Source organism: Somniosus microcephalus, chromosome 7, assembly GCF_052327205.1.
Source record: "Somniosus microcephalus isolate GS21.2 chromosome 7, FLI_Smic_1.0, whole genome shotgun sequence".
Taxonomy (NCBI): Eukaryota; Metazoa; Chordata; class Chondrichthyes; order Squaliformes; family Somniosidae; genus Somniosus; species Somniosus microcephalus.
Window position 1 is genome coordinate 45,948,398 of NC_140993.1, and position 17,967 is coordinate 45,966,364.

Here is a 17,967-nt window from a genome sequence, read left to right on the forward strand (position 1 = left end):
CAACCTATACGAGGGGGGGGGGGCCACCCACACCCACAGACGCAAATATCCCACTGGATGTCAACCCAGAATTTAGAGCCGGAGCTCCGACTCCACTTGCCGGGACTGTCTGGAGCGGGGTTCGAAACCCTACCCCGTCTGGCCCAGCGGCGGGGATGCTACCGCTACGCCAAAGGCCCACTCCGATTAGCAACGTGAAATGGCTGGAATGACCACAATTCACAGCATTAAAAGAACTCACAATTGAACTGATGATGACCTCAGCAATCTCCTCAACGAGGTGGAGGCGCAGCGCCTGCTCATCATTGGTAATGAGAAGTCCAAGGCGCTGCAAAAAGGACAGATGATAGCTTGGTCTTTCAAGTGGCAGCATAGGGCTCCAGTCACGGGGAGGGAAAAGGCGCAGGAAACGTATGGGTGTCACCTTTTGCGTGGAGTGGGCCTTTTGCGTAGCGGTAAGCATCCCCGCCGCTGGGCCAGAAGGAGTAGGGTTTCAAACCCCGCTCCAGACAGTCCCGGCAAGTGGAGTCGGAGCTCCAACTATAAATTCTGGGTGGACATCCAGCGGGATACTTGCGTCCGCGGGTGTGGGTGGCCCCCCCCTCAGATGGGTTGTGGGAGCCCGTAAAACCCTCGCGCCATAGGACTAACCACCCTAATGGCTGGTATGGAGATGGTTATGGTCACGGAAGGAGCTTTAACGTGGCCAGAAATCCTTCCACCACTTCATACAGTTCCCGAAAGGGAACAGTGTGAGGATACGTACGACGATGACCTCTTGTGCAATGCACCTCCTTGGACCCTCAGTCGCAGATGCGAGGGGGCAAATCATGCAATTGTTAAATTTTTCATTTTATTGACATGTAAAATGTTGTGTTTGCTCTTTTCATTGAAATGTTTATTTGTGACTGAAAGGATATGTAACCTTTTCCTTTAAACAGTGCAGCCTGTAGTCAGTTTGAAAAAAATTAGCAACTTTTATTGGAGCCAAATTATTTTTACAACTATTTGAAAATTAGAACATAGCTAGTTTCCACCTTGAATGTCTTTATTGCACTAAGAAAACAGAAAAAGTCACTTTAAAATGTTAACATTTTTTTCTGAACTATTCATGTTTACAAATGTTTGAAAAGCAGGAAATAGCTAGTTAACATTTTAAAGTTATAAACTATCTACATCAAAACTGACCCTGAAAACTGTTTTATGATGCAATAAAAGTTCACTGCTTCACTTTAAATTGTGTCTGCTCCTTTCTTTGCCTTGCGGGGGGAGGGGGAGGTACAAGGCGCCACTAGTTCATGAAGGTGTTGGCTACTAGCAGTTCCCGGGCATTTTTCTCGCTCACAGGCCTCCTGCTTACACAGACGTCCTTGCAAGGAAGAAATGGAAAGAGTTGTTAAAGTAATTTTAATGAAGTGACTGGCTAGAAAATCACCCTGGCCTATGGCAGGAGAAACGCGTTATTGTCTTGGTAATACATCATACCCGCCTGATCAATTTCACAGCCCGAGATGATTTTCCAATAAGTTACTTTCTCTCAAAGTCATAATTAAATACATACATTCATACACATAAGTAAAGGAATATATACATACATACATATACATAAAGGAATATATACCGGCATACATACATAATTACTTAAAAGAATATATTACTGATGAAAAGTTTCTTTCTTAAAAATATTGGAAATGTTACATTATTCATTTTAGAACAGTCATTTTCACATTTAATAAACACAGCAAATTCAATTCACACAGCCACAATTGCTCCTTCTACCTACAGTACTGAAAACCCGTTTAAAAAAAAATAATTAAACTTTAAAACTTACCTCAGCATTTCTTAAAATAACTTTCCTCCCTTTCCCAAACAAAAATATTCCTTTCAGAAGCTCCACGATAAAATATATCTTCCTCCGCAGCCTCTGGAGCAACTTTACTCATGCTTTTTTCATGTGTAAGTTGGAAGGACTTAACCTCACTGAAAGCATGAATGAAACCAGCGAATTTTACTGCGCACGTGCTGCCTGTGCAGTCGCATGCGTTCTGCCTCTGAACCCCTTCGTTCAGAGGACAGGAAATGCCGGTTTTCCCCGCATGCGTTGTGCATGCTGAAAACCGGCATTTCCTCCGGCCAGACGCGTGAGTACCCCGACCGTACTCACGCGTTTGGAACGGAATTACTGGGCCAAAGTAAGTTCTATAAAATGCAGAAAAGAAGTCTCCCTGTTATATTTGCAGGAATACAATAACTTGCATCAAAAGGTTACTTGCTTATTACTTTTTGTGGCACTTCTCCACAACAGTGTCAGCTGTGGCTCAGTTGGTAGCACCCTTGCCTCTGAATCAGAAGGTTGTGGGTTCATCATCCCACTCCAGGGATTTGAGCACAAAAATCTAGGCTGACACTTGAGTGCAGTACTCAGGGAGTGCTTCATTGTCAGAGGTGCCGTCTTTCAGATGACACATTAAACTCAGGCCCCGTCTGCTCTCTCAGGTGGACGTGAAAGATCTTATGGCACTATTTCGAAGAAGAAGCCTGCTGCATTATGTTCATCAAAACTGCGGGCCCTATTGTATGAAGAAAGCACTTTCCATGTTCAAGTGGTTATTGTGTCAGGCCTCCTCCATAGCGTTCTCTTGCTTTCTCTCACTGTCCAGAAAATTCAAACGAGCGAATATTGACGGTAAAGAGAAAAAAATAATTATGGAAAAGGAAGACTAAAGAAAAGAAGTGAAAAACAAAGAATGAGAAACAGAGAAAACAGGATAAGAGAGAGAAGGAGGTTGGTCGTCCTCTGAGGCCCATGTGTTGGATGTAACTTGACGGTTTTAACCATGCGTACGTTGATGTAAGAAAAAGGAGACTTACCATCAAGTAACTTTAAAGTAAGCTTTAAGTAACTTATAAACACACTATATACACAAGAGAGGTCTTTACCATGCCTCTGGTAGAAGCCTCTTACAATACTGAACAGACCAGTATTTATACCAGTCCAACAGGAAGTGAGGTATGTACACAGTTCATAGTTCATAGTTCATAGTTCACAGGAAGTGATGACATAACTTCCCGGATGTTATCATTTTTATCACATTCTTCCCTCCTGCAGGATTAGGAGGCTGTGGTCTACCTTTTGGTCCGCAGCCGCCGAACAAGGAAGAGTCGCACCCGTTTGGATTCCCGTCGTAGAGGGTCGCTGGTCCGCTTACATGCGGTTGGCCATTGGTCAGAGTCTGTGTGGCCTGGATTGCCCTGTGAAGGGTCGGGGAGATCATGGCTTCGAGTACGAGCCCCAATAGGTTCAAAGTCGGACTGCCTCTGTTCAGAGGGAGGTGCAGAGCTGGTCTGTGGCGGATCAGTACTTTCATGCGCGGTACTGGGAGGGTCGCAACCTTGAGCACGGGGTTCTACCGGCACCAAGCTAGTTGGTGTCCGATCAGGATCCTGGAGAGGGGTACCCGATAGGTCCCAAGAGTTTCCTGGTGAAATGCCATCACCCGATGTCCCACTAGGTCCTGGTGGGCAGGGAGCCAGATCCCGTAATGATACGGTAGATTCTCGGCCGTCGGAATATCGTATGTTTGCATAGGTGGGGTTGGCATCGGTTAGTTCGACCTCGTCTACAAGAGGGTCATTTTTAGACGTCCGAACGTATCTTCGGAGTAATACAGGTCCAGGAGTAGTTAGCCATGGCGGGAGTGATGTCCCATGAGATGAGCGACGCTGGAATCCAAAGAACCGCTCATGAGGTGTAGTATTTGTGGCTGTAGAAAGCAGGGACCGTATAGAGTGCAATGCATCCAGAAGCACTGTTTCCCATTGCTGGTCTGGTAGGCCCCGAGATCTTAAAGCGAGACGTACGGAATTCCAGATGATACCGTTATACCTCTCTACCTGCCCATTTCCGATGGGATGGTATGGTGTTGTTTTGCTTGTAGCAATTCCCCGTTCTGAGAGGTAGTCCTTGAGTTCCCTTGACATAAAGGATGGACCCCGATCTGAGTGAATATAAGCCGGCATGCCACAGAGAGAAAATACCTGCTCAAGGCAGCAGATTACTGTGGACGCCAGCATATTGGAGCAGGGGAAGGCAAACGGAAAACGTGAATATTCGTCGATCATGGTGAGCAAATATGTGTTCCGAGTTGAAGAGGGCACTGGGCCCTTAAAATCGATGCTAAGTCGTTGCATCGGTTGGGTTGCATGTATGAGTATACCATCTGAGGGGCGGAAGAACTAAGGTTTTAATTCCGCACAAAGCCGGCATTCTGAGCATATTTTCTTTACATCTCCAGTGGAAAAAGGGAGATTCCGTGATCGTACGAAATGTAGCATGCGCGTAACGCCAGGATGACACAAACCATTGTGGACATCCATGAGAGTGGAGGATGACATAGTGGAGCAGAATGCCCGTGGGAGGGTGTCCGGGGCCACATTCTCCTTGCCAGGCCGATAGAGAATGGTATAACCAAAAGAGGCCAGTTCCATCCTCCAAAGTTGTATTTTATTATTCTTAATTTTGGTTCGTTTTCGATTATCGAGCATGAAGGCGACTGATCGTTGGTCCGTGATCAATGTAAAGTGCTGGCGAGCTAGAAAATGGTTCCACTTCCGTACTGCCTCTATGATGGCTGTGGCTTCTTTCTCAACCGGAGGATAATGTAGCTCGGCACCTTGTAAGGTCCTGGACATAAATGCTACAGGACGACCTTCCTGATTCAGAGTAGCTGAGATCGCCACCTCCGAGGCATCACATTCAACCACGAAAGGGAGATTCTCATCAATGGAGTGAAGAGCCGCTTTCTCCAACTGTTTTTTGAGAAGGTTAAAGGCTGCAACAGCCGCTGTTCCCAGTGGAAATGATCTAGCATGCAGCAAGGGTTGGATTTTGTCCGAAAAATGAGGAATCCATTTAGCGTAGTATGCAAACAGACCGAGAGCCCGACGTAAAGAAGCCGGATTCTTAGGTGACGGGAGCTCTTGGAGCGGGCGAAGTCTTTCTGGGTCTGGCTTAATGATACCATTGCCTACGCAGTAGCCAAGGATGTTGATGGTCGGTTGCGACTCAACAGATTTGGATTCATTCAGGGTCAAATTACGGCGATGGAGGGCATCCCGAAATTTTTGGAGGTTGGAGTCGTGTTCCTGTTGATCGTGACCTGCAATGGTAATGTTATCAAGATAGGGAAAAGTGTCCCTTAGGTTTTCCTGCTTAACCAGGCCATCCATTGCCCGTTGAAAGACAGCCACTCCATTAGTAACCCCGAATGGGAGACGACGAAATTGGTACAGCCGTCCATTAGCCTCAAAGGCTGTGTACTGCTTATCTGAGACCTTCAAGGGTAACTGATGATAGGCACTTTTTAAATCGTAAGTTGAGAACACTTTGTATTCGGCCAGTTTATTAACCATATCATCAATGCGTGGCAATGGGTAGGCGTCCAAGTCGGTATATTGATTGATGGTTTGCGAATAATCGATGCATAGTCACTGTTTGTGAGGTTTTAGAGGGTTCTTGACAATGACGACTTGAGCCCGCCAGGGCGACGAACATGGTTCAATGATATCCTCTGCTAGAAGTCGAGAGATTTCAGCCGCAATAAAAGATTGGTCTTCCTGATTAAAGCGCCGCGATTTCGTTATTATCGGTTGGCATTGAGGCGGAATACTGGCAAATAATGAGGGTTCATCAAGTGAAGCTGCTGATAATGCACAAAATGGTAATTTAGATGGTATATTAGAAATAGTAAGTCCGGGTTTGGATCCACCAAACTCAATGGTGAGTTTCTTATGCTGTTTTTGGAAGTCCAGCCCTAAGAGGAGATCACTACATAAGTCCTTGAGCACCGAAAGTCGGGTGGAGGGATACATACGACCATGAAGTGTCATATCAGCAACACAAAAGCCGGAGATTCTGGTATTAAGTGATGACTGGGCCATCGCAATTGCCTGGTCCGATGGGAAGACATGTAGTTTCAATTTCGCAACAATCTGTTCCTTAATGAAACTATCAGTACTTCCTGAGTCAATTAAGGCATCTAAGGTATGCCCTTTAATTGAAATTTTTGTGGCTGCCTGAGACAGGTTCTGTGGGCAAGCAGCTGTAATTGGTGTCGTTGCACAGAGAGTGGCTAAAACTCTCGGTGTGCTTCTTCGGGAGAGAGCTCGAGAGGAAGCTTGATAGGTCCTAGCTGGAGCATCTTGATAGGCCCTAATTGGGGCAGTTCGGTAGGCCTTAGCTGGATTGGCCCTCGTAGAGGCCCTTGATAGGCAAACTTTAGCAAAGTGTCCTTTTTTCCCGCAATAACTGCAGATTGCATTGCGAGCAGGGCAGGTTTTCCTAGGGTGAAAAGCATCTCCACAAAAGAAGCATTCCTTCCTAGATTGCCAAGAGGCTGCTAAAGTGGGGTCGTCCTCCTCTTCTTCATCAGAATTATCAGAATTAGATTCCCCCATGATAGGGTTCACCTGAGATCGCTTGAATTGTCTGGTTGCAGCTACAGCAGCAGATCGAGATCTGGGCAGCTGATAGAGGTCTGCATTTCTCTTTGCCAAATCCAGTGAACAAGCTAGGTCAAAAGCTTTTTGTAGCTCAAGTGTTTTACTTTCTAGTAGACGCTGGCGTATAAATGGAGAGGCAATCCCGCAGATGAAAGCATCACGAATCATTTCTTGGCGGTACAGCTCAGCTGAGGCTGCCTGAAAGTTACAATCTACGCTGAGCCTGCGAAGTTCTTGCAGGAATTCGTCAATTGATTCCCCTGGCCCTTGTCGGGCTGTGGCCAGTAGATGTCTAGCATAGACCTCATTTGGGGTCTTTGCATACAGTTTCTTAAGTGCCCGAATCACCTCTTCGTAACTATCCCAGTCATCAACATATTCGAACACTTTTGGGGTCACATAATTGACAAGTATCTTCAATTTAGCAGGAGCATCCACTTTACATTCATCCAGAAAATTCTCAAAAGTACGATACCAATGCTTCCATACCCTGCCAGCTGCTGGTGTATTCGGGTCCAAGTCCAGACGAATAGGTCTAAGGATTTTCTCCATGATGGGTGATTCCCTGGATCCTTAACTTCCGAGTTTGTCTGAAGGTCTAGTATTTGTCAGTGTAAATACTAAGTTACTTAAATTGATGTAAGAAAAAGGAGACTTACCATCAAGTAACTTTAAAGTAAGCTTTAAGTAACTTATAAACACACTATATACACAAGAGAGGTCTTTACCATGCCTCTGGTAGAAGCCTCTTACAATACTGAACAGACCAGTATTTATACCAGTCCAACAGGAAGTGACATATGACAGGAAGTGAGGTATGTACACAGTTCATAGTTCATAGTTCACAGGAAGTGATGACATAACTTCCCGGATGTTATCATTTTTATCACATACGTTTAGATGGGAGGTGCCCTGGATACATTTTTCACAACTGAAAATCTCATTTAGCATTTGTTCAATGTTAATACTGGTATTAGATATGTGGTAATTACTTGTGTGAAGATCACCTACTTTGGGTCTACCTTATCTTGTTTTCTTTCTACAGGCACTGCACGACCGTGTACACATCTATTGGCAGTGCAAAGACTAGAGTGTGTGCATGAGAGTGAAGTAGAATAATCATCTTCCCAATGTCTAGGCTTAATGTCTTTGTCCTCTTTAGAAGCTAATCTTGGGCTGGTTCTGTGTCTGTGCATAGCTAAGTGACTGACATTATCATCATCAATGATATTGAACATTAGTTTTGCTCCTCAATTGGATCAGTAGGTAAATATGCTATTTGTGATAGTACTGAGCCATACAGACCAGGAGGTTTGACTTCTGAGCTGTGTTGATTTAGCCCATTTCAGCTGGAGCAGTGTTGGAGCACTGTATTCAATTCCAGGCTAGACACAATCAAATCAGCTGGGGCTCAACTCTGAATAACATTCCAGTGACCCCTGTTGAAATTGTGCCTGTGTGGACATCAAACAAGTACTGGTTTGAGCTCGGCTGTTACGGGTTGTGCAATCAAACCTGCTTACTGATACTCACTGTCCAGGCTTACACGTGAGAAACGGTCATTTGGATGAGGCACTGGAAGACTGCTGGCAGCTGTAGAACAGTGTCCCAACATGAATCACCACCTTCAGGGAGGACAGATGGATAGAGAGGTAGGGGTGGGAAAGAGGACCATTCTAATGTCTTAAATGTAAACATTATAGCACTTTGTCAGCCTTGGCTCAGTGGTAAGATTCTTGCCTTGAGTTAGAAGGTCATGAGTTCAAGCCCTACTCCAGAGAACTTGAGCACATGATCTAGGCTAATAATTCAGTGCAGTACCATCGGTGTTGTCTTTCAGATAAGAAGTTAAACAAAGGCCACAACTGCCTACTCAGGTAGATGTAGAAGATCCCATTGCAATATTAGAAGCAGAGTAGGGGACTTCTGCTGGTGATCCCCCACCATTAGCCTAAGCTCATTGAAACCAAATTCACCTAATGAAAGGCCAATATACTTGTCCTCTACACTACGCATTCCTTTACTTTTCTTCTTTTCATTTATTTAAACCAGCTATCACAGTGTGATTACTGATTTGTTTTGGAATATATAACTAATTTTAGAAACTGGATCTTAGGTTGTTCCTCAATTACATGCCTGTCATTATTCTGACGTTAAAGTAGACCCTTTTGCTGATCAAATAATGGGTCTGAATTTGCTGGAGCAGGGCATCTCGTGGCTTGCCCAGTTGGTTAGATTTTTTTCCTGCACCGTTCAGCTCAAAAATGTTTTGCTCTTTAAGTTGCTGGAAGTGCAGGCTGATAATGGCACAGTGAGGGCAACAGGGCGCCTGGAACCTTGGTGAACAATGGGGCCAACAGTGAATTTCCTTAAATAATGAGATTTAAAGATTGAGAAATAAACAGGAGGGACTGAGAAGGAGGGTGAATTAGAGTGGGTGAATTCAATGTCAAATCAGGTGCAGAAAGAAAAATAAAGAGAGGGAAAGAAAGAATGGATTAAGAGAGAGAAAAAAAGAGATAGAAAGGAAAAGTAAGAAAAAAACTTGAAATTTTAAAACGTGAAATTTTTTAAATCTCCAACAACAACTCAATACCTGAAGGAATGAGACTCCACACTTATAATTGTTTACTTTTTGGGCCAGAGAGGTTGATTGGCAACCTTTAACAATTGTCACATCATTAAAAGGGTGCTTAAGCTGTTAGTTACTAGACTTAACTTCCTGTGGTGAGTTTAATGGGCAATTAATGTGCAAATGCAGCAACATCATGAAATTCACAGGGAGGTTAAGAGCGAAATGCGGTATTCGTGAAGCTAACGACGGAAATTGTACCGCAACCTCTGGTGATTGGTAATTCATGGGATATCTCTTCCCCATCACAAATTGCTGGATAATTTGCACATTAATAACAATGTGGCCTAGAAATTCATTGTAGCCACTTTTGGAGCGGTAAAGTGGGGCGGCCGCTAAAGTTTGCACCCGCCGCCAAATCGAGGCCGCTTCTCCGATATTCATTAGCTTCGCCCTAAGAGTTCGCTCGAGCGCTAAAACTGGTGCTGGACGCCTCTCTTTGGGCGCTAAGCCGGAGGTGCTGATCGATAGCGCCGAGGCCGGGCGCAGCGCAGGTGCGGCCATCTCGTGATTGACAGCAGACACCCTGGCGCCGGCCAGCTCTTAAGGGGGAAGGGTCGACTGTGTCTGCTGCCACGCCCTGGATAGTGGAGCCCTCCAGCTAGGCCTGAACACTGCTGCTGGACCCAAATAGCGCCTGAAGCCATGCAGAAGGCCCGTGAACGTGCGCAGCGCTTCTCAGAGCGTGATCTGAGTGTGCTGGTTGGTGCTGTGGAGAAGAGACGCCATGTTTTGTACCCGGACAATGGCAAGAAGGCGCCGTTCCGCGTCTACAGGAGAGCCTGGAGGCATGTCGCCAGCAAGCTGTCAGCCAACAGCGAGGTCCCCAGGAGCGGTGTCCAATGCCGCAAAAAGTTTAAAGACCTCACTCGCATTGTCAGGGTGAGTACCCTTTCCAGTGACCTCCTCATCCTTGCATGTGCACCTCACATTATGGGCAAAGGGACCTGAAAGCCCTAATGGCCAGCCCTCATCCAGCAGCGATGGGACAGGCATGAGCATCAATTGCACATTCTGCACTTAACACACTGGCCAAACTATTCCACCATGGGAGGCAGTGCACACAAGATCAGGGCGACACACTGGTCAGGCTATTCCACCATGGGAGGCAGTGCACACAAGATCAGGGCGACACACTGGCCAGGCTATTCCACCATGGGAGGCAGTGCACACAAGATCAGGGCGACACACTGTACTTAGAGGCCGTCCTTTCTCTTGCAGGCCAAGCTGGCGAATAATAGGAAGAGCCGGACTGCGACCGGGGGAGGCCGACCCCATATCCAGCCACTCACCGAGCTGCAACATCACGTGGAGTGCATCATGGGTGGCCGGGTGATTGGGCCCGTTGCATGTGGAGATGCCGACCCTGTTCTGGCCAGCAATGGTAAGGACATCACCTTTTGGACCTCTCTCGTCCCACTTGCGCATCAGATCTACATCCTTTGCCACTGTCCGACCAATGCGCTGAATGCCACCACTCATGCATCCCTTGCTGACGCCCTCTCCTCACTCTAAAGCTACTCTTGTGCCTTCCTGCTTTCAGATGGTGAGGAGGAGGTCCCTGAACTTGCCAGTGACAGCCCCTCAGAAGAGGAGCAGGAGGAGGAGCAAGAGGAAGGCGGCCCATCAGGGGAACCCTCAGCCGCGGCCACCCAGGCCAATGTAGGGGACACGTCTTCCCTGGAGGGGAGCGTGGAGGAAGTGTCGAAGGGGAGGGGAGCTCATGGGACCTGCGGCCTGCAGAAATGCGGGAGGGGGGTGATAGCTCGGCGGCCTTCTCCCCAGAGGGGGGATGCGTCGGAGGGGAGTCCAATTGCTGAGCCCAGCGGCATCCAGCAACGCAGGAAGGGTCGGCCAGTTCGGCGGCCTTCTCCCCAGAGGGAGAGTCCGGCCTCCAGTCCGGAGATGGTCTTCGCCGAGGAGATGGAACGCCTCGAGGACTTGTCCGCGGACTTGGAGCGCCGGCACACGGAGCTCATGGCGGCAGTGGCACGGTTGCCTGAGGCTATCGAATCCCTCTCTCGGAGTGTGACCGAGTTCGGGCCCTCAGAGGCCACCAGTTGGGCCCTCCTGGGTTGCTGGACGCCACTGGTCCCAGCAGCTCCACTCCCCGCCGACACTTCCTCCAGGCTCTCCTCCAGGGAAGACGTGTCCACTACTTCGGCATCTGCAGCCGCACCTGACTGCTGCCCTGATGGTCCGCCTTCCTGTTCCTCCTCCTCCTCCTCCTCGGAGGGGCTGTCACTGGCAGCTTCAGGGAGCTCCTCATCACCAGCTGAAAGCAGGAAGGCACAAGAGTAGCTTTAGAGTGAGGAGAGGGCGTCAGCGAGGGAGGCATGACTGGTGGCATTCAGCGCATTGGTCGGACAATGGCAAAGGAGGTAGATCGGATGCGCAAGTGCGACGAGAGAGGTCCAAAAGGTGATGTCCATACCATTGTGGCCCAGAAGAGGGTCGGCATCTCCACAGGCAACGGGCCCAATCACCCGGGGTCCCATGAGGCGACTCACGCGCTCCTCCAGGGGAGTGAGCTCCTGGATCTGGGGGCGGCCTCCCCCGGTCTGCTCCTGGTGCCTTCGGTTGTTGGCAAGTTTTGCCTGCAAGAGAAAGGACGGCCTGTAAGTACGGTGTGTAGCCCTGATGTGGTGTGCACTGCCTCCCATGGTGGAATAGCTTGGCCAGTGTGTAGCCCTGATGTGGTGTGCGCTGCCTCCCATGGTGGAATAGCTTGGCCAGTGTGTAGCCCTGATGTGGTGTGCGCTGCCTCCCATGGTGGAATAGCTTGGCCAGTGTGTAGCCCTGATGTGGTGTGCGCTGCCTCCCATGGTTGAATAGCTTGGCCAGTGTGTAGCCCTGATGTGGTGTGCACTGCCTCCCATGGTGTAAAGTGCAGAATGTGCAATTGATGTTCATGACTGTCCCATAGCTGCTGGCTGAGGGCTGGCCATTAGGGCTTTCAGGTCCCTTTGCCCATCATGTCAGGTGTACATGCAAGGATGAGGAGGAGACTGGAAAGGGTGCTCACCCTGACAATCCTGGTCAGGTCATTAAACTTCTTCCGGCATTGGACATTGTCCCTGGGGGCATCGCCGGTGGCCGACACCCAGCGGGCGACCTCCCTCCAGGCTTTCCTATAGACGCTGGTTGGAGGCTTCCTGCCAGTGTCCGGGAACAAGATGTGCTGTCTCTTCTCCAAGGCCCTCACCATCACCTTCAAGTCATGGGCTGAGAAGCGCAGGGCACGCTCACGGGCCTTCTGTACCGTTGCCATGGCTCCTTCTGATCACCAGCAGTGTTCAGGCCTAGCTGGAAGGCTGCAGTGTGCAGGCCGTTACAGCAGAGCAAGTCGACCCTTCCCCCTTTAAGAGCTGGCCGGCGCCACGGTGTCTGCTGTCAATCAAGAAATGACCGCACCTGCGCTGCGCCTGGCCTCGGCACTATCCCTCTGCACCGCCGGCTTAGCGCAAAAAGATAGGCGTGCAACGCCAGTTTTAGCGCTCAAGCAACCTCTTAGGGCGAAGCTACTGAATATCGGCGAAGTGCCATCGACTTTGCGCCGGGCGCAAACTTTAGCACCCGCCCGACTTTACCGCCCCAAAAGTGGCTATACTGAATTTCTAGGCCTTTATCTTTTCAGCAAAGTCTGGCCTGTGGTTTTCTTAATGGTCAGGTAGTTAATATGTTAACAATGTTTGTAGTATATGTACCTTTAAGAGAGAACTACTTTTACAGCTCCTGTATACTGTAGTACCGGCAGTGACCACACCTGTATATAAGTCTTGCGCATGCCTCTGTACCCCCAGTCTTGAGATTACCCTACTCCAGTAAATACCTGTTGATTGTTAAGTTACAGCATTCGTGTGGTTATTGAAAAACATCATACTCTCAGAATCACGGATCTAACAGTGGCGACGAGTGTTGATTCAAATCTACCTGCAACTCTGCATTTCCCTTCGAGGATTCGCTCCGGGAGGGCGGTGGAAGAAAGTCGAGGCCAGAAACACGGGCGTCGACCACGAGCAACCGCCCAGTCATCCGGCAGAGAGTGAACATCGCAGGGGAGGCTGTGGAGAGCCGGGCTTGGTTCCCCAGCCATGACGATCAGCAACAGACTGATGACAGGTACAGCGCAGACCCTTCCCGGACAGCGGCGGCTGGAGCTGACCGACGGCGGAGAGAAAGCCGAGCAGCGTCGACGGGGTAAGACAGAGGGTGAAACGCACAGGGCGCAGCCGGGGGTTGAAAACCGAGCGGCGTCGAGGAAAAACAAAATGGAGAGAGGATAAAGCAACAGCCGGGTTCAGGACCGAGCGGCGGAAACGGGAAAGGCGCACAAAAAAAAACAAAAAAGAACGCGCAGAGCACAGCCAGGGCTCAAGGGCTGAACAGTGTCCGCGGGGAGAAGAAGGGAGAGCGCGGGAGACGCCATTGAGCTGCGGAGAAGAAGGAAGAGCGCGGGAGACGCCATTTTTAGAAGCCGCAGCGGAGAAGAAGGGCGAGCGCGGGAAGGAAGGAAAGTGCGGGAGACGCCATTTTGTGCCAGCGGAGAAGAAGGGGAAGCGTGGGAGACGCCATTTTTGACAGTTAAATCACACCCAGGGATGCCGAAGAGTGGCAGTATCTCTACGTTCGACAATGAAGTCGAAGATTGGGCGACATATGTGAAACGTATTGAGGTGTACTGCAGGGCGAATGAAGTGCCAGATGCTAGGAAAGCACTGGTTTTGTTAAATTCCATGGGTGCAAAAACTTATGGGTTACTGCGAAACCTAATAACCCCAGAGAAGCCTGTGAACAAGAATTTCGAAAGCATAGTAGAAATCCTACAGGACCACTTAAACCCCACACCGCTGCTGATAGCAGAACGATTTAAGTTCCATAAAAGGAACCAACACAAAGACGAAAACAATGCTGAGTACCTAACGGAACTGCACAAGCTATCGGAACGCTGCCAGTTTGGAGTGGGACTAGCAGATACGTTAAGGGACAAGTTTGTGTGTGGGCTGCAAAGTGAAGGAACCCAGAAACGGCTTCTATCAGAAAAGGATCTTACGCTGGACAAGGCTTTCAGTATGGCAGTATCACACAAAGCAGCCGCGCGCTGCAGAGATACAACGGAGACCGCAAGAATATGGCACCAATGAAATGTCCTATGGAACAGGGAAGTGCTATCGCTGCGACAGAACAACACATGACCAGAAGGATTGTTGGTTCAAGGACCAAGTGTGCAGGCAGTGTGGAAAAGCAGGACACATAGCAAGAGTCTGCAGGTCTGGGAAGAAAACCAACAGTAAGAAATCTCCACAGGAGAAGTGCAAAAAGGTACACAAGGTGATGGACAGTAGTTCAGATGAACAGAAAAGTGACACAGACTCCGGAAGCAAGGAGCTGGGTTGTCTGAAACTACATAAGGTAACCAAAATGGAGGATCACCAGATTATCTGGGTCACACTCAAGATAGACGGAGTCCAAGTGAAAATGGAATTGGACACAGGATCAGCCCTAACAGTCATAAACCAAAGGGATTACAAGCGGCTATTTTCACATATACCCTTGAAAGCTACAGAGATTGTCTTGAAGATGTACACGGGGCAAAAAGTCTACCCCAAAGGAAAAATGAGGGTGAAAGTGATATATAAAGGCCAGGAAATACCTAAAATGGATATATATGCATTGCCAGATGGAGGACGACCACTGCTAGGACGTGAATGGATCCAGAAGATACAATTAGATTGGCATTCCATACAGGCACTGAAGGTTGAAGCCAAAAAGGATGACGACGTCACACCTGAACGACTGTCAAAAATGCTAACTGACGCAAAAGAAGTGTTCCAGGAGGTACTCGGAACACTAAGAGGCATAACAGCAACGATTAAAATAGAGGAAAATGCAAGCCCAAAGTTTCTTAAGGCCAGACCAGTGCCTTATGCGATCAGACCAGCTGTCAAAGCAGAGCTGGAAGGGTTGGAACGTTCAGGAGTACTGTCCAAAGTAGACTGGAGTGAGTGGGCTACACCCATCGTTCCTGTAATGAAGAGGTCGTTGAGTAATATGCCTGGGGAACCAAAGAAGGTCCACATCTGTGGGGATTTTAAGGTGATAGTGAACCCAGTCCTTCACACGGTATAATATCCGCTTCCACGAATTGAGGATATTTTCGCCTCGCTATCTGGAGGTAAACGCTTCACCAAAATTGATCTAGCCCAGGCGTACTTGCAAATGGAGGTAGAAGAAGCCTTGAAACAATACCTTACGATTAACACTCATAAAGGTTTCTATCAATACAGCCGGCTGGTGTTCGGGGTAGCATCAGCTCCGGCTATTTGGCAAAGGGCAATGGATCAAGTCCTGCAAGGGATTCCAGGGACCCAGTGTTATTTGGATGACATCCTGGTCATGAGCGAAAATGACAGTGATCACCTCGCCAACTTGGAGAAGGTGCTCACCAGATTAAAGGAGTATGGGCTACGAGCTAATCGCCACAAGTGCGAGTTTTTCCAGAAACAGATCTCGTATTGTGGCCACGTCATCGATGAAGAGGGGTTACATAAGTCCCCTGAAAAGATTGAGGCAGTAGTCAAGGCTCCAGCACCGGAAAATGTGTCACAACTGAGGTCGTTCCTCGGGCTGGTAAATTACTACCATAAGTTTTTACCAAATTTCTCCACGGTATTACACCCACTGAACACCCTACTGCAAACAGGGGTACCATGGAAGTGGAATGACGAACATAGACGAGCTTTCCAGAAGTGTAAAGAATTGATCACATCTAAAGAGGTGTTGGCCCATTTCAACCCAGCACTACCAATTCGTTTGGCATGTGATGCATCACCCTATGGTATTGGAGCGGTGCTGCCGCACAAATTCCCAGACGGGTTGGAGAGGCCAGTAGCCTTTGCGTCTCGGTCACTAACCTCAGCCGAGCGCAACTACGCCCAGATTGACAGGGAGGCCCTCAGCCTAGTATGGGGAGTAATAAAATTCAACCACTATCTGCATTGGCAGAAGTTCACCTTGCTGACTGACCACCAACCACTTGTCTCCATCTTTAATCCTAAGAAGGGCGTTCCAGTGATGACTGCACAACGGTTACAAAGATGGTCCCTGTTTCTAGGGGCGAATCAATATGAAATAGAATATAAAGGCACGAAACAGCATGGAAACGCTGATGGGCTATCGCGCCTGCCACTGCCTACTGTGGAGGAAGCACCAGCAGTGGACCCTATCAAGATATTTTATTTGTCAATAATTGAACGATTGCCAGTAACGAACGCGGATATAGAGAAGGAGACCCGCAATGATCCGACGCTGTCTCAGGTATATGATTTGACGGTGAGGGGATGGCCAACACATGGCGACTCACTGTTGCCAGCATTCTCATCCAGAAGAGAACAGCTGTCAGTATGCCAGGGGACAGTGATGTGTGGTTCCAGAGTGGTGATTCCACCCAAGTTAAGGGCGAGAGTGCTAAATGAGCTACATGAAGGTCATCTGGGGGGAGTGAAAATGAAAAGCCTTGCTAGGGCTTATGTGTGGTGGCCGGGAATCGATCAACAAATCGAAGACCTAACCAAGAGCTGCTCAGGATGCCAGAAGGTCCAAAATGCACCACCACATGCCCCTCTACACCCATGGGAGTGGCCCTCCTCTCCATGGCAATGGGTGAAACGCGACACATGCAGTTACCAACCAGACCCCGGCCATGATGTTCTTTAACCGAAGGTTGAGATCTCGTCTGGACTTGCTCAGACCAAATGTGCGAAGAAATGTTGAGGATAAACAATTCCAGCACATCAATGAGAAGCCGACAAGGAGCTTCAATGTAGGACAACCAGTCTTGGCCCGTGACTACCGAGCAGAGAAATGGCAACCCGGAACGATATGCACAAGGCAGGGGCCATTAATGTACATAGTGGATGTCGGGGAGAACATTATGAGATGCCACGTCGATCAGATCTTAACGTCACAGGAACGAGTCAACCCCATGTCTCGAGTACCTGGGGATGAACCCGACATACCGGTAGCATTTACCTCAGAACCAGTAGCAGTGGAAACCGATGAACTAATCGATGAATAGGGGCCAGAATCGCCTCCGCACCAAGAACAAGAACCTCAGGAAAGGCGCTATCCCGAAAGGATCAGGAAGCCGCCCCAAAGACTGAATCTATAAATGGACTATTGTTGTTTAATGTACATGTTAAAGTGTTAATTGTTATTTGAATATTATGGGTACTACTAATCTAAAAGGGGAGGAATTGTAGTGTATGTACCTTTAAGTGAGAACTACTTTTACAGCTCCTGTATACTGTAGTACCGGCAGTGACCACACCTGTATATAAGCCTTGCGCATGCCTCTGTACCCCCAGTCTTGAGATGACCCTACTCCAGTAAATACCTGTTGATTGTTAAGTTACAGCATCCGTGTGGTTATTGAAAAACATCATACTCTCAGAATCACGGATCTAACAATGTTAACACTTAAATAGATATAGTGTAACAAAAAAACAAAATACTGCAGATGCCAGAAATCTTCAACTAGCTACCCTTACCCTTGCTTACACTAATTACATGAAAAAGGAAAATGTTTCAATCCCCAGCATTAAAATCCCTCAATTTTACGAGTACAGATATTCACACACACAAAAAACACAGAAGTACAAAATAATATATCTCTTACAATAAGTGCACTGTTATCTCTACTTTTAACAGTTATTAACATAACTGTCTGAATATGAGTGATAGGTTGAGGGCCAAGCAATGACCAATTAAGAGTTTTGTGCCAGGGGTCTTTTATTATAGAGTTATACAGCACAGAAAGAGGCCCTTCGGCCCAT

At 48.1% G+C, this 17,967-nt stretch overlaps 1 long non-coding RNA gene across 1 annotated transcript in view; it reads right to left on the reverse strand.

Moving 5' to 3' along the window:
• Positions 1 to 926: 926 nt before the first annotated feature.
• LOC147114624 (uncharacterized) overlaps positions 927 to 17,967 on the reverse strand; it is a 29,807-nt gene continuing 12,766 nt past the window's right edge. Inside the window, exon 3 of the long non-coding RNA XR_015078911.1 lies at positions 927 to 1,369. This is a non-coding gene — a long non-coding RNA (uncharacterized LOC147114624). The remainder of the gene's footprint in view (positions 1,370 to 17,967) is intronic.